Source organism: Salvelinus sp. IW2-2015, linkage group LG25, assembly GCF_002910315.2.
Source record: "Salvelinus sp. IW2-2015 linkage group LG25, ASM291031v2, whole genome shotgun sequence".
In the NCBI taxonomy this organism is placed as follows: domain Eukaryota; kingdom Metazoa; phylum Chordata; class Actinopteri; order Salmoniformes; family Salmonidae; genus Salvelinus; species Salvelinus sp. IW2-2015.
The window spans coordinates 7,933,041-7,946,107 of NC_036865.1; the positions used below are offsets into that span (position 1 = coordinate 7,933,041).

At 41.0% G+C, this 13,067-nt stretch overlaps 1 protein-coding gene and 1 long non-coding RNA gene across 2 annotated transcripts in view; one reads left to right on the plus strand and one right to left on the minus strand.

The window, feature by feature from the left end:
* The window catches only part of LOC111952041 (serine/threonine-protein kinase 32C), a 155,738-nt gene that overhangs the window by 82,757 nt on the left and 59,914 nt on the right, over positions 1–13,067 (plus strand). The window lies entirely within an intron of this gene.
* LOC139022997 (uncharacterized) overlaps positions 1–13,067 on the minus strand; it is a 33,370-nt gene that overhangs the window by 3,030 nt on the left and 17,273 nt on the right. The window lies entirely within an intron of this gene.

Genomic DNA, 13,067 nt, shown 5'->3' on the forward strand with positions numbered 1-13,067 from the left:
CCCTGCAGGTGCCCCAAGATGCCTTTCTGCTTGGGGGTGAAGATTTGGGAAAGATACCATACACAATGCTGGGGGACGCTGCCTTCCCACTAAAGCCCTCCCTGATTAGGCCATATGCCGGGCACAACATCAGCTACGAGAAATACATCTTTAACTATCGTCTCTGTCGAGCTTAAATGACAGTGGAGAAGGCATTCGGGATCCTTGCGGCCAGATGGAGCATCCTGTACAAGAAAATCGACCTACTGCCAAGCAAGGTTGATACCCTAGTGGCTGCAATGTGCATCCCCCATAACTTCCTCACAAAGCCTTGTGATATGGAGATGTGACTACAGCAGAGGGGGGCAGGGATGAGGTAAGGCATGAGAGGCATAGCCATCAAGGCCAACAGAGCCAGGAGGCAGTTTCTGTCTGGGAAAAGTTTACTAAGTATTTCACCTCTGTGGAAGGCAGAATTTACTTCCAGGAAAGAATGGTTGTATCTAGGCCTACTTCGATGCTGTGTGTGTGTGTGTGTGTGTGTGGTTAAAAAATACTTCTACTTGATGTATCAACGTGGGACAGTAAGTTCAACTTTGACAACATCTTCATTTGTTTTGTGTATTCATTCTACACTTTGCAACTATTGTACAATTCCACCATTATTTCAACAATGAACAAAAAAACATGAACCTAATTTTCTCACATGACTGTTGGCTTTGGAGGATTTCTGTATTAAAAGAAAAAGCATACAGCACACATGCCATTCACATTCAGCTAGCTGGTTTGTTTTATACCGAGGATGAACATTGGGTTGTTATACTTCCTCTGAAATGCGCATGGTCTTTGCAATCTCTCTCCAGACCGCATATTTTTTAGTTGGATCCTTGTAGTATTTTGAAGACGTGCGAGGATACTGTCATTAACACAAAAACTGTCTGAGTATTTCCCAACAAGCCCTGCGTGTCTAAGGACTTGAAAATATGCCTCAATGAAAGGWAGATTACATTCCCGAAAGGAGATACTGATGCTGTAAAGGAGAWAGAAAATGAATTCAGGTTAGAAATATGAAAGAAAAAAAAAGGACTTCAAGGTGTTCGGTTCTAATTCTCAGATAAAAACAACTCTACRGACACTATGAAAGCTTACCCAAGTTTATTCTTCACAGAGGGTCAATACAGCTGCATTTAGACAAAGATATTTTCACACAAGCACTGATATTTAACCCTTCCTCCTAKGCTGAGTCTCCTCCTACACATCTGTAAAAACATTGTATCTTTACTCAGCAGGACACTAAGTGATACGGGCCATAAACCTTTCTTTCTCCCTTAACGTGACCTGACCTCAACCCCCTTCATCACTACTCCATGGCTCTCTCCCCTTATCAATGCCTGCCACATGTGATCGCTTTCCCTGCACTCAGCACCTTACAAGCTTAATTGTACACACTATATACCCTCCTCCTACAGATAACCATTAACTTCTGGTGTAGACCCTCTAACCCTAAGCACTCAATATTTCAATAGAATCCCTCATATAATGTAAACGTTATACATTAAGCTCTCTCSCTCGGTGACATGAATAAGTATATTTCATATTCTCAGAACCCAACAAAGGATAAAGTGGAGCAGAGGTTCTGTACAGGCAATCAAAGACAAGCATGGGAAGGGCTTAATGCAATGATGGGAAGAGAAAGGAAAAGAGAACATTAATATGGCAGACTGTTCATCCTTTGTAAACGACCTAAACTGTCTTTATGGAGGATTTGATACTATGGATTTTAAAGAMGAATGTAAACAAATATGTGAGAGTATCCCTAAATGTTCTCCTGTCTAGATAACAGAGAATGAGGTGGCCTCATGCTTGTTAAATATTAAGCCACACAAAGCACCGGTCCCAGACGGACAACGGGGTAAAGTACTGAAGGTCTGCGCTGACCAGCTCAAGGGAGTTCTCACACGACTGTTTCAACTCCTGCTGAGCACATGTACAGTGCAACAATATTGGAAGGTGTCGTCCCGGTGCCTAAGAAGTCAGGGGCCAAATCACCAAATGACTTTCGACCTGTGGCCCTCCTTTTGGCCAAATGCATGGAAAGGGTTGTTAGTAAGCACCTAACCCTTTCCATAGCAGATCAACTGGATCCGTTACAGGTTGCCTATAAGGCACAGAGGAAGACTGAGGATGCGACCCTGACCTTGCTGAGCATGGTGGCTAGTCACCTTTACATGTAAAAGCATATGCAAACGTTTTATTTAATGATTTTAGTTCAGCTTTCAATACAATGCAAATACACAATCTGCTGAAATGACTACTGGAYCTGAATGTCAACGGAGGCCTCGCMGGTTGGATCAAGGATTTTAAAACTGACCTCCCACAGAATGGGGCCCTCTTTGMTGAGCTGACCCTGAACACRGGCTTCACTGCTGTTGTTCTCTATCTACACTAACGAGATGAARATCCAAGGAAACAATGTTTTTAAGTATGCGGATGACATGGCTCTGGTGGGACTATTTTTTAAAGATGCTACGTCAGATGGGGACAGCTWTTTTAAACWGGMCATCAACCTTCAAGAATGGTGCCGGTCAAGTGGCCTCCACCTCAATGTGGGAAAGACAAAGGAGTTGATCATCAATGACAACAACTTACCAATGTCCCAACCACCATCTCTGAACGACCAACCAGTGGAGGTGGTTGAGTATTTTAGATACCTARGGACACAAATTGATAACAAGCTGAGTTTTACAGAGAATGCAGACTGTGTTTTTAAATAAGCAAGCACGCAAGCACCTGTTCTTAATCAGGAAATTAAAGGGGTTTGGGGTCAGCCAGGATGTTCTGGAGAGGGTGTACAGCAGCTTGGTGAAGAGCATCCTCACGTTCAATATGACAGTCTGGTATGGTAATCTGAGCATGAGGAGCAAAAGAAAACTGACCAGAATAGTAAACACAGCCAGGAAAGTAATTGGTTGACCAAAGGCACAGTTGAGCAGTCTGTTCCACAAGGAAACCAAAACGAAGGTAATGGCTGTCGTTGGCGRCCCCCTCCCACCCTCTACACCCTTAGTTCAAGAGGCTTCCCTCTGGCAGGCGCTTCAGAATGCTCATGGCCAAGAAGAACGTGTTCAAACATTAATTAGTTCCCTGTGCTGTTGGATTACTAAATGCAATGGAAATCGTATTGGTATATGTACTTATCTATCCAGTGCAGTTGGGTCAGCGGTCATTTGTGACGGTGAATTATTATTGTCCTCTGTTGTTAGTGGATGTATTAAATGTCCTCTGTGTGTTAGTGGATGTATTTAATGTCCTCTGTTGTTAGTGGATGTATTATAGTCCTCTGTTTTAGTGATGTATTATGTCCTCTGTTGTTAGTGGATGTATTAATGTCCTCTGTTGTTAGTGATGTATAATGTCCTCTGTGTTAGTGATGTATTATGTCCTCTGTTGTTAGTGGATGTATTATGTCCTCTGTTGTTAGTGGATGTATTAATGTCCTCTGTTGTTAGTGGATGTATTAATGTCCTCTGTGTTGTGAGTGGATGTATTAATGTCCTCTGTTGTTTAGTGGATGTATTAATGTCCTCTGTTGTTAGTGGATGTGTATTAATGTCCTCTGTTGTTAGTGGATGTATTAATGTCCTCTGTTGTTAGTGGATGTATTAATGTCCTCTGTTGTTAGTGGATGTATTAATGTCCTTGTTGTTAGTGGATGTATAATTGTCCTCTGTTGTTAGTGGATGTATAAAGTCCTCTGTTGTTAGTGGATGTATTAATGTCCTCTGTTGTTAGTGGATGTATTAATGTCCTCTGTTGTTAGTGGATGTATTATGTCCTCTGTTGTTAGTGATGTATTAATGTCCTCTGTTGTTAGTGGATGTATTAATGTCCTCTGTTGTTGGATGTATTAATGTCCTCTGTTGTTAGTGGATGTATTAATGTCCTCTGTTGTTAGTGGATGTATTAATGTCCTCTGTTGTTAGTGGATGTATTAATGTCCTCTGTTGTTAGTGGATGTATTAATGTCCTCTGTTGTTAGTGGATGTATTAATGTCCTCTGTTGTTAGTGGATGTATTAATGTCCTCTGTGTTGTTAGTGGATGTATTAATGTCCTCTGTGTTGTGAGTGGATGTATTAATGTCCTATGTTGTTAGTGGATGTATAAATGTCCTCTGTTGTTAGTGGATGTATTAATGTCCTCTGTTGTTAGTCGATGTATTAATGTCCTCTGTTGTTAGTGGATGTATTAATGTCCTCTGTTGTTAGTGATGTATTAATTCCTCTGTTGTTAGTGGATGTATTAATGTCCTCTGTGTTGTTAGTGGATGTATTAATGTCCTCTGTGTTGTGAGTGGATGTATTAATGTCCTCTATGTTGTTAGTGGATGCAACATGATGGACTGACTGGTTTAAATATGATGTGAGAATGTATGTGATTATTTGAATGGAAGGTGATGCCAAAGAAAAATATCCATCCTGGATGGACAATAAAGCACCCACATTGGCTTTTGTTTACAGGAAGTACGGGAAGTATGTTCGTTGTGAGAACTAATGAATTGGTGGGAGGCAGGACTTCCAGACTTGATATAGCAGTTGGCAACCAACTTTAAGGTGCATTACCGCCACCAACTGGACTGGAGTGTGGACCTCAGTTCATCTTTCAATCACCCACGTGGGTATATGCTCCTAAAAGCCAATGAGGAGATTGGAGATGCGGAACTTGCAGCGTGTCAAGCGTCACAAATAGAATGAAGTTCTATTTTAGTGGCTGGCTATGCAGACACTCGTTGACGCGTGCGAGCAGTGTGGGTGCAATGATTTGAATAACATGTACATTTATTTTGCAATGCTCCTGCACGAGACGCGAGTGGTGTGGTCAGCATGTTAGGGGCCAAGCCGAATTTCTTCAGCCTCCTGAGGTTGAAGAGACGCCATTTGCGCCTTCTTCACCACACTGTGTGGGTCGACCATTTCAGATTGTCAGTGATGTGTACGCCGAGGAACTTGAAGCTTTTCACCTTCTCYACTGCGGTCCCGTTGATTTGGATGGGGGCGTGCTCCCTCTGCTGTCTCCTGAAGTCCACGATCAGCTCCTTTGTTTTGTTGAGGTAGAGGTTATATTTTCCTGGCACCATTCCACCAGGGCCCTCACCTCCTCCCTGTAGGCTGTCTCATCATTGTTGGTAATCCGGCCTACTACTGTTGTGTCGTCTGCAAACTTGATGATTGAGTTGGAGGCGTGCATGGCCACGCAGTCATGGGTGAACAGGGAGTACAGGAGGGGATTGAGCACACACCCTTGTGTGGCCCCTGTGTTGTTTCCTACCTTCACCGCCTGGGGCCCGTCAGGAATTCCAGGACCCAGTTCCACAGGGCGAGATTCAGACCCACGGACCCAAGCTTAATGATGAGCTTAGAGGGTACTATCGTGTTGAAGCTTGAGCTGTAGTCAATGAACCATTCTTACAAAGGTATTCCTCTTGTCCAGATGGGTTAGGGCAGTGTGCAGTGCGATGGCGATTGCATCGTCTGTGAATCTATTAGGGCGGTATGCAAATTGAAGTGGGTCTAGGATGTCAGGTAAGGTGGATGTGATATGATCCTTAACTAGCCTCTCAAAGCACTTCATGATGACAGGAGTGAGTGCTACAGGGCGATAGCCATTTAGTTCTGTTACATTTTCTTTATTGGTTACAGGAACAATGGTGGACATCTTGAAGCAAGTAGAGACAGAAGACTGGGATAGGGAGAGATTGAATATGTCCGTAAACACTCCAGCCAGCTGGTCTGCGCATGCTCTGTGGACGCGGCTAATATGTTGAATTCGTTTTGATTTAGAATGGCCCGTTATCAAATGGGCAGGAACAGGGGCATAGGGAAAAATGACATCATCCGGTTATACACTCAAATAGGGAATGGAAGCAGCTTTCCCGCCTGTCTGTTCTGGCAGCTAACAAGTGCTTATTTTGGGAAACCATGTGAAATCTGTTTGGGAACATTGAAAGTAACATATTTTCACAACAAAACCTACTTAATTCAACTTTCTGCATGCCTGAGAAAGTGATGATGGAGAAAGGGGAGGAGATGGAAACCCACAGTGGTTAGAAATTCTGTAGCTAAGGGTAGCCTAATGTGTCATCTTATTAATTATAAAAATTCCCTATTACTAGGCAGATACAAATTCACTATTGTAGGCTAACTCTGTATGCCGCCCTGCACAATCAATGATCCAACTGCATCGCCTAGGCCTATACATTCTCTCCCAGATGCATGAATAGAAAGTTTGGAGCGTAGCATAAGGTAACCCGTCCATCCAGTATGCATAACAACACAGTCCACCCTCAAAGCCGATTACTAGAATTTGTATAATTTTGGAATATAGGCTAGTTTAATTAAAGACATCTTAAATCAGTTTTTTAAATGTTTTTCAGCAGTGCTTAATATGCGATAGGATATGTATTGTATGAGGAATGGCAAAATCTTTATTTTTATAAAAAATTATTTCAGGCTTGGGCTCATATGTAGGCCTATGCGTATGTATAAGCTCTATGTTTATGGGTGTTTTGAATTAATCATCACCTTAGAAAGCGCTGTCCATTTCGTTGTTTGGCTTTGACAATGACCTTGTTTTCCACTCAGTTTCAGCCTGTTRTTGATCTTCTTTCTTTACATTGATCAATGACAGTGAGGTGAGTTAAAAGCACGATACTGTTTTGTGTTTTTTGATTTTCGATTGTATTGATGTCAGAGGGGTTAGAAGGACAACAGAGACATTAGCGAGTTGGATACTACCATAGCATGTCCAAGAGTATATAAGAGATTCCGCGACTCAACGGTCATGTGCAATTTTGCTGCGGTCATGACTCATGACTGCTGGTGTGGCGGTATTATGGTCACCGCAACAGCCCTGTCCTCAACAGCACCACATATCCACAAAGCAGCATCCATCATCATACCAAAATCTTGATCTTAGTTGAGCTAGGATAACAGTACTTTAGGTCTCAGGGTGGGTGACATCACCACACGATGGCTACTAGGGCTTTGTCTCAATTTGTCTTTCGTTGATTACTCGCATCCTRTCTCCTCACCTGTATTGTATTGCAACTGTATTGGAGAAGAAGGTACAAGGTCCCTCCCCTCTGACTTTCTTCTCCACTGGGTKTTTAGAAGGAGATGAGGAATCGAGGAAGAATGAGTTGAGAGAGAGCCTAGCACTCACCTGTCAACTAGCTCACATGTGCCACACACTCACCCCTCTGTTACACTCACTGACCTCCTTGTCCTCATCAACCTCAGCAGCCAGCAGAGCAGACTGTGAACTGAGTTATACTGTCGGTGGCATAGGAGGAGGTGAAAGGGGTGTGACTGTAGCAGACGTGAGCTGCAGGTGAGTTCTAGTAGCCATTGTGATGTCATTCCCCCCTGAGACTTGGAAGCAGTGTCTCCACCTGTCAATCATGAATGTATCTATATTTTAATACTGTAAGCATCTCGGCTACGGGAGGATCCCCTCCTGCAATTATGCGCCAATTTACTTCATTCTGTTACACTCACTGTTCTCCTTCAGTGGTTGGCATGCTAGCTACAAGTGTAATTTGATTAGGGTTCTTGGCCAGGTCAGCCATACAGGGATGGAACTCATACATTACATAGCTAATTTGCAGCCCATGTAAAAGTGACCCTTCACTATGGTCACTCTCCAGGGTATTTTTCTCTTGCCTCCACTATCCATGCTATACCCTTTTGGTTACAGTGGATGAGAGATTATTTATGGCATGCCTGCTTAATGCAGACATGATGGGATTAGTATTGCTCTCGTGGGCATGTCCAATGCACTTGTACATGTGGTTGTCATTTCTATACTGAAACAGGATTCGCAAATCCTCACACATTTTTTTTTTTTTTTACGTTTTGCTGAGATGTTTTCTCCATTTTTKAAATGATACTATAAGAAATAGGAAAAGCACTCACATCTGAGAACTTGTGTGTTATTAGCAAATGACTAACTTGAAATCAAAGAAAAGGCTTATACTGTTAAGATCAGTGTGTGGGTTTTTCTTTATCATTAGACAATTAATGAGGATTACCATGTTGAAGGATACCACATTTAACTTCTACAGCTACTGCACATGCCTTCATTAAATCGATCGATTAGTGCAAGCCCTACCCTTGAAATGGAGGTAGGCCTTACGGCCTTGCTCAGAAGAGAAACATTATCAGCAAGTTTCACGATCAAGAGGGTGTGCAGAAAGGAATATTTTTAAAGTTMATTTGATTTMATTTCAAAAATASATGTTGCTTGAAATAAAGTTGCAATTTGTTTGCTTCATGTTATGTATCATCCTGGTGTAATTGTATGCAGTTCAAAATGATCACCACAACGTGTCGTCGCTAACATTTGTATTATAGTCTAGCTTAGCTAGAGGTCCTAAAGGGAGGTCGATAATACATGCCTAGCACAAGCTAGCGCTTCATTAAAACTACAGTATGTTTCTTAATTGAAACTAAGTGGGTGATAAACCTGAGTAAAATACAGTTGCGTTTTGTAGGACGCAGACAAAGAGCTAGGGGAGACAGATTAGTGAGGGGGGAGAGAGGGGTTGATAGCAGGGTAATTACTGCTGCTCGCTAACTTTGTTGTAAACAATGTGGCCGTCAAACATTGGACTCGTATGCTAGTTACAGGTTTAGTCATAGTGTTGGCTGTCTTCACAGAAATGAAGGTAAGGTGAGCGTTTTCTACCTTCACATTACGCTAGACCTGTGGTTATTTGCGGTGCTAGCCAAATGTAACATCACCAGAGCAAGCAGATGAATGGGAAATAAACTTTGTCTGATGATTTTGTTTAGAGAATCTTGTAGCAACATGTCAATGTGTGTATATAATTAATTTGTTAATTTTTTGGGGTGGATCAAGAAATACGAACTAACTAACCAACTTGTTGTCCTGGCACCACACTGCCAGGTCTCTGACCTCCTCCCTATAGGCTGTCTCATTGTTGTCGGTGATCAGGCCTACCACTGTTGTGTCTTCAGCAACTTCATGATGGTGTTGGAGTCGTGTTTGGCCACACAGTCGTGGGTGAACAGGGAGTACAGGAGGGGGCTAAGCACACACCCCTGAGGGGCCCCCGTGTTGAGCATCAGCGTGGCAGACGTGTTGTTGTCATAGGACCAGTGGCGATTTTAGCATGTAAATCTTGGTGGGGCAAACTACCCACAATTTGTTTTATACAATAGCTATTTATACAATAGCTCAATTCAGGAAATATACACCAGACAAAAACCAAACTTTTTTAAGACAGCCACCAAATATAACCTATCTAACGCTTTTTCGGCATCCAATGATACTGCCACTTTTGGAACGTTCACGTTCCTGGCATGATGGATAATATTTCAAAATCGGCAGAGATTGTATGAAGCCATCCTATTCCGTATGAACCCTGTTTGATCTAAGTGAATCAACTTTAGTATTTCTATTTCTATGCGAAAAGCCAATATCTTACCAATAATTTTATAATCCACATTCAAAAGAGATTTTGGGGTTGTTGGATCCGCATGACAATGAATCCTTATCTTTCTTTTTAAGCTGGGTGATTGTAGCCAAACATAGTGATTGGGGAAGTTAATTTTTCTCTACAACTGCTGTGACCATACGTAACATAGGCTTTAGTAATTTGGGATGAAAATGTCTGTAAAATTCCACTGGGAAACGATCATTACCAGGATATTTTTCATTTTGTAGACTATTAATGGCCTCCACCAGCTCACCTAGGAAAAATGTTCTATCCATATAAATTTTCTCTGGTTCGCCTATACTTGGTAAATCGGCCTTATTAAGGAAATGTTTTATCTTTCTTTGAACTTGTTTTCGGATTGATACAGTTTTTCATAAAATGTTTTAAAGACAGTTAATTCTGGAAAAATCCATTGCTATGCTAACATCCGGGTGTTTATTATATTATATTTAAGTTAAGAAGTGTTCAACTGTTTGAAGGGTGTCAACATTTATATCTAAGCTGTGTTTTCTTTCTGTTCTATTATTTCTAATTCTTCATTGGTCTTGTTTTTCTAACAAAAAGACTAAGACATGATACAACCTCTCATATAAACTCAGCAAAAAAAGAAACGTCCCTTTTTCAAAGATAATTCGTAAAAATCTAAATAGCTACACAGATCTTCACTGTAAAGGGTTTAAACACTATTTCCCATGCTTGTTCAATGAACCATAAACAATTAATGAACATGCACCTGTGGAATGGTCGTTAATAAGACACTAACAGCTTACAGACGGTAGGCAATTAAGGTCACAGTTATGAAAACTTAGGACACTAAAGAGGCCTTTCTACTGTCTCTGAAAAACACCAAAAGAAAGGTGCCTAGGGTCCCTGCTCATCTGTGTGAACGTGCCTTAGGTATGCTGCAAGGAAGCATGAGGACTGCAGATGTGGCCAGGGCAATAAATAGGAATGTCAGTATTCTGCCATGGCTAGCGAAGAGCCCGGACCTCAATCCCATTGAGCATGTCTGGGACCTGTTGGATCGGAGGGTGAGGGCTAGGGCCATTCCCCCCAGAAATGTCTGGGAACTTGCAGGTGCCTTGGTGGAAGAGTGGGGTAACATCTCACAGCAAGAACTGCCAAATCTGGTGCAGTCTGAGGAGGAGATCTGGCCACACCAGATAGTGAGTTACTTTTGATTTTGACCCCCCTTTTTCAGGGACACATTATTCCATCTCTGTTAGTCACATGTCTGTGGAACTTGTTGAGTTTATGTCTCAGTTGTTGAGTCTTATGTTCATACAAATATTTACACATGTTAAGTTTGCTGAAAATRAACGCAGTTGACAGTGAGAGGACGTTTCTTTTTTTGCTGAGTTTATATGCTTTAAGAGCTTCCAAGGCAACAGTTGGGAGTACTTAATTATCTACATTTATTTCCCAAAACATGTCTGTCTGTGTGTTGAGATATGAGGTAAACTCCTTATCTCCAAGTAACATTGTGTTGAAACGCCATGTCTTTGTTATTGGCATAGGAGGTTTAATCTTAAGCGTGAAGGACAATGGGCTATGGTCCGTAATTATTCTAGGAAGGTATTTACATGAAGGAACACAGTCAAAGAAAGAAACGTTTACAATAAAAAGTACATTCTTGAATATGAGTTATGGGCATGAGAGTAATAGGAGTATTGATGACTTGTCTAAAGTTGCATCCCGCTCACAGTTAAAATTAACCCCCAAATAACATTCCAGTTACATTGAGATCATTTTAGAATAAGGTCGTTAATGAACTTTGGGTCATCTTCATTTGGGCAATATCAATTCAGTAAATTAACTTTTTCTTGTGGCAGGTTTCCTTTTACCATTATAAAATGTCCATTTGGGTATGTAGTAATTTCTGTAGACTTAAATGAGATTTTCTTTTTTAACTCATTGATAATTTATATTCCTCTGGATCTTGTGGAGTAAGTGGAGGCAGTGGTGGAAAAAGTACTCAATTGTCATCCTTAATAGAAAATTACTCAAGTAAAAGTGAAAAACTCATCCAGTAAATTATTACTTGAGAAAGTCTAAAAGTATCTGGTTTGAAATGTACTTAAGTACAGAGGTGGAAAAATACTCAATTGTCATACTTGAGTGAAAGTGCAAAGGTATATCAAATTCCTTATATTAAGCATTTATTTACTTACAGGACAGACGGGAACACTCAGACATCATTTACAAACACAGAATTTGTGTTTAGTGAGTCTGCCAGATCAGAGGGAGTAGGGATGACAATGCGTTATATTGATAGGTGTGTGAATTTGAACATATTGCTGTCCTGCCTGAGCATTCTAATTGTAATGAGTACTTTGGGGTGTCAGGGAAAATGTGATGTAAAAAAGTACTTATTTTCTTTAGGAATGTAGTGGAGTAAAAGTTGTCAAAAATATAAATAGTAAAGTACAGCTAGCCCAAAATATGACTTAAATAGTACTTCAAAGTATTTTTAYTTAAATACTTTACACCACTGAGTGGTGGAGAATGCCAACCCATCCCAAGCTCGCCCAAACCTTTCACTTTCTATTGTTGACAGGTGAGTTTCTTGTAAAAGAAACAAACAGATGTTGCGTTTATTCTTTTTCAAATAAGAAAATACCTTAATTATTTTGGGCTGGGTGCACAATTCCATTGACATTCCATGTCACATATGTTCATGATTTCAGGTAGCCTAGTAGTTAGAGCTTTGGGCTAGTAACCAAAAGGTTGCGAGATCAAATCCCCGAGCTGACAAGGTAAAAATCTGTCTTTCTGCCCCTGAACAAGGCAGTTAACCCACTGTTCCTAGGCCGTCATTGAAAAAAAAGAATTTGTTCTTAATTGACTTGCCTAGTTAAATAAAGGTAAAACAAAAATAAATAAAATCATAAGTATTATCCACAACGTGTGATATTGAGATGTGTCTTTACACATATTTTTGTCTCATATTGACTCCAACACATTATGTATGCTCTTGATACACTACATAAACATCTATAATAAAAAATAGTGTTGCTCAATCCTCAATGTTCTTAGTGGGCATGTATTCACAAGACATAGAAATAAATGAATAAACTCTTAACAAACCGTAATTCTGGCTGATGGTCGGTCATACAAACATATCTGAACTCAAATGAGGGGCCAGAGGGGGTATTTGACTGATGATTTGATACAGGTCTGATATGTCGTCGGCTCCTCGGTTTAGTTTAACTGCCAGGAGTGTGAAAGACTGCTTTGCTCTGGGGATCACAGGAAATCACAGGCCTTTGCCAGCTCTCCATGCTTTACAGCAACAAGGGGAATCATAAGGGAAGCTAACAGCATGAGAAGGACGAGAGGTAAAAGCTTTAGACGTTTGGTTAGCAATTGCAGTGTTTCATTTATTTCCCTTTATCATCCATCCCCTCGCAAAGGGCAGATGACTGGCTGGAGAAAGTGGGTCTGTGTGCAGGGCAACAAGGGAGAAAGGAGGAAATAGAAAGGGGCCATGAACCGCAGTGTCACCATGAGACGGCAAAATGGGTTTTTAAAGACTTCTTTCATCCCCTGAATTGTCCATTTTACCAATC